This window comes from Quercus lobata, chromosome 8 (genome assembly GCF_001633185.2).
Source record: "Quercus lobata isolate SW786 chromosome 8, ValleyOak3.0 Primary Assembly, whole genome shotgun sequence".
NCBI classification, from domain to species: Eukaryota; Viridiplantae; Streptophyta; class Magnoliopsida; order Fagales; family Fagaceae; genus Quercus; species Quercus lobata.
The window spans coordinates 29031083-29035759 of record NC_044911.1 but is presented as its reverse complement, the minus strand read 5'-3'; positions in this window follow the sequence as shown (position 1 = coordinate 29035759).

Genomic DNA, 4677 nt, shown 5'->3' with positions numbered 1-4677 from the left:
TGAGGAATTTGAAGAGTCTCTAAGGTATAGATTGTGTGTGAATCAATCTTGTTTTTCTTTAGGGTTTCTCTCTCAAAATTCTCTCTGGAAGCTCTCTTTCAATCGTGGGTAAAAGGGGTATTTATACTGGAGTGGGAGAGGAATGTGAAACGTCAGGTTTTACAAAAACAGGGGTGGCTCGCGGCTTGACCTCGCGGCTTGACTAAGTCGCGAGATCCAGTCGCGAGATAACCGTATGGCCAGTTGTTCTGTTTTGTCCTGTAGTGCTCCAGCTAGCATGACTGTTCATCTTCCAGCATGCTTGGCACGTGTGCTGCTTCTGGCGGCTTGCAGCCGCGAGTCACCCACGAGTCCCAGCCGCGAGTCTCTGTTTTCTTGCACACTCTTGAGCAATCTTCACTCTATTTCACTCACTACCCTTACATCAAACCCACCTAAATACAGGGTTACTAAATGCTGAATTACAAGCAAATTTGGCACGGAATAAAGCCAATTAGATGGTTGAATAAATTCAACCTTACAATATATATTGCTCTATTTGTTGTGTTCTTCTCTCTCTCTCTCTCTCTCTCTACACCTAAAAAATCTTTTCTACTCTTTTTCTTTTTGGCTGTCTTCTCACTTGAGAAAGCAACAACAAAATATATGATAAATTTTTACATTCCTAACTAGAGGATCTGCGATAGCTTAGTCCATGAGTGCGACGAAACTTAGTGGAAAAATAAAGCTTTATCATAGGTGGGTTTTTCCTAAATGGGTTCTAAACCTTGTTCCTAGGCACAATATGGATATGTTTCCTAGAGAATGGTAGAAGGCTCTAAATCTCCCATTTCTCAATATGGAAAAGAACCAATAAGGTTTGGATGTGCAAGATTAGAACTTATTTAACAGAAATTTCTTAAACAATGGTTTTCCAATAACTTTACTTTATTTTTTTGTATTTAAATTCTTTTACATTCCAAGCACTTTACTTTATTGTCTTGTATTTAAATTCTTTTACATTCCAAGCACTTTACTTTATTGTCTTGTATTTAAATTCTTTTACATTCCAAGCACTTTATTTTGTAGTCTTGTCTTTAAATTCATTTACATTCCAAGCACTTTATTTTATAGTCTTGTCTTTAATTTCCTTTACATTCCAAGCACTTTATTTTATAATCTTTTCTTTAAATTCTTTTAAATTCCAAGAACTTTATTTTCTTGTCTTTAAGTTTCTTTACATTCTAGTCTTTAAATTCCAAGCATTTTATTTATGCACTATTATTTTTATACTTACCTTTCTCATGAGCAATCTAGATTGCCATAAAGTAAAAAACTTGAAATAAACAAACTTCTAAAAAATGTCTTTTCTAAAGAAATAAAAATGGTTCTAATGGCCATCCCCTTTTTTAAATGTTTTTCAAAAGAATTTCCTTCTAAAAACTCTAAAAAGCCTTCCAAAGGAAAACTTTTTCAAAAAAAAAAAAAAAATTCCATTTTCTTCAAAAATATGATTTTTAATGTCTTTAATTCCAAATTTCCCTTTTTTAATATGTCTTTAATTCATTGGTTCTAGTTTTTAAACATAAACTTTGTTTTCTCAAAACTTTTATCCTCTCAACAAAAACCATGAGAATTTTTAGATCTAAAGCCATTTCTTTAAAAGAAAAACCCATGGGAACCATTTATATTTAAATCAACTCTTTTCCTAAATTCTTTCCTTCAAAAGTTGTTGTTTTCACAAAAAGATTTCCAAATTTAAACTTTGTTTTCCTAAAAATCTTTTTGTCATCTTTTCAAAAAATTAAAGTTTAACCCTTTTGGCCCATTGTGTTTCTGCATGAGAAATGAGAAAAAATAGAGGATCAATTTGCTAAAATGTGCTAGATTTCTTACCATCTCTTTTATTTTTACATTGTAATTATTCACATGCTAGGTATATAATAAATAAATTGTCACATGCTAAACTATATACTATTTCTTGCAAAATAGTAAACTTTTCTCACACTCTATATATATTTCACATGTTTTGTTAGTAAATAATTCTTTGAAATAAATATTCACATGCTACTTTATAAATAAATAAATACTCACATGTATAAATATATATTGTTTGTAAAAAATATTTTTCAAAAACAAATGCCAAGTATCTAATTTTTTCACCAAAAAGAACATTAGAATTAAATTTAAAATGGGGTATTATCCTTTGGATAGGCAGTGTAGGGTGCCTAACATCTTCCCCGCACGTAACCGAACTTCTAAGTCCAAAATCTTCGGTTTGAGACTTTTGGTTTATTTGAATTAATTAATTAATAACCTCAAAATTGATTTTAGTTAATTAGGTAATTTAAAAAGAATTAGACAAATAGGTGACTAATCACACCTAATATAAAACCAATGGTTGGTGGTAGCTCATAAAATAAAAATAAGAAAAAGAGAGACACACACACACACACACCTCACCCTAGAAACACATGCACACAAAGAGTCGCGTCACCAATGATCCAATGTGTGATAAACCAAAAGAAAATAGAAAAAAGCATTAAACAAGCTTTTTCTCATTTTTGGGGCATCCACACTTACTTGCCTAGAAGATGTAGATGGGTAAGAGACATATAGATGAAGAAGAAGAAAGGGAAGAGTGGGATGACGAAGATAGAGTTGATTATGAGAAGAACAAGAAATTTGAGCAACTTATTGTTGATATTGTTGTAATGAAAGAGAAGATGGAAAAAATGTAGTTCGCTTTCTACAATGCCAAAGTTGTGGATCCTCTACCTCCCAAGTTCAAGATTTCTTATGCTGAAAAATTTGATAGGACTGGAGATCCAAGGCAACATGTAGACAATACATAAGCCTAACTTAGATGAAGGGATTAGAAGGTAAGTAAACCTTGTATGCATTCCCTTTGTCACTAACAGGGAGTGCCTTGAGATGGAATTATAATTTAGATCCAAGTAAGAATACTAAATGGAGTGAATTGGTGGATTATTTTGTAAAACAAATTGTTTTCAATACCATGATTAATGTCATTTTAAGAGATTTATAGACTACCAAGCAAGGATTAAATGAAACCTTTTCTGAGTACATGACAAGGTGGAAGGGGAAAGCATTGAAGATGGTCAATAGGCCTAGTGAGAAAGACTAAATCAACATGAGTTAGAAAATCTGGTTTTGTATCTCATACAAAACACACAGCGGAAGCAACAAACACGGATCTACTTCATTCATGAAAGATAACATGTAACCTTGAATTCTAGAACAAAGAATAGAGAGCGTACCTTGATGCAGTGAAATTCAAAACCAAGACTTGAGAATACCTCTAATCTTCATCTTAATTCCACATGGTGCCCAAGAAGTGTGGTCTCTCAATCAATCCTTTTGTACATTGATTCTCAAAGAAAAATCCTTCTTCTTCTCCTTGTGGAGAAAAATTGATTTCTTTTCTTTTCATCATACGTACATTCTAACTACATTGGTAGTTACTTTATTTAATAAATCTTATTAAATAAAAACATATTATCTAATTGGGTTAGCCTTTTGGGCCTACCTAATTGGGCTTTTGTTTGTGGCTTGAGATGGGACCAAAGGGAACAAATAATACTTTAGCTCCAATGGGCCTTGGGCTTTTCTGTCAACTCTTGACAAGTCCAAAGTTACCATTAATTATATTCAATACCACTATAAGAATATAATTGCACTCTAGGCCTTATTAATAAATTATATTCCAAGACTTTATTATACATACAACCCCTTCATTAAAATATTCGTAATAATACAAAGTCATGAATGTTGACTGCCACTTTAAAGATTACTACATCTTAATCCTTGAGTATCCGGTTTAATCCTTTAAGTTATTCATCATATATTTATGAAATCCAATTTCATAAATATATACTTTAGTAACTCCTTACTAAAGTGGTTGGGCCCAACACTCTGAATAATCAAACCCATTAAACCGATCTCAATGGAATATTTTATATCTTCGTTAAGAGATTATGAATTCCATCTTGAGAATATATGTTCCATCAACATTAAATGCGGCTGCCCAATATACTGAGGTTTTGATCATAACTTATAGATCTCACTCCTAATATATCAAAGCAACCTACATCTCATGATCAGGTCCATTATTCTCTCAGGATTTAGAGTTGATGTAAATAGAAGTCGTAAGATTTATTATTCATTTGGCAATCGTTAGGAGAATAATAAATCTCACAGCAGTCCAGTTCAATATGTTTTAACTCTTAAAACATATCAACATATCAACTAGAAGTCTTTGCTTCCATGATCAAGACAAATCATCTTAGTTGATATGTTATAATCTTCGTAGATGAAATGCCCAATTTTATCACCGACTACGAACTAAAATTCTGAGATTACAAAGAACTTGTGATTTATATATTCTGTAACTTTTCACATAAATCACATACTATGCATATCATGGACTAAGATAATGTCCCATTAGTTCATTTATAGATAGTCTAATATAATTAAACTATTTAGTAATTTTTGACATGCCAATAAATTGGATTTTAGGGCACAAACCCTAACAACATGATCATTAAGAAGAACTTAGTTCATTTGGAGAAATGTGTGATTGTAGGACACGAATTAATGAATACAAAATAGGCTTTTGTCATCGCCTATTAGTTCATTTGGAGAAATGTGTGATTGTAGGACACGAATTAATGATGC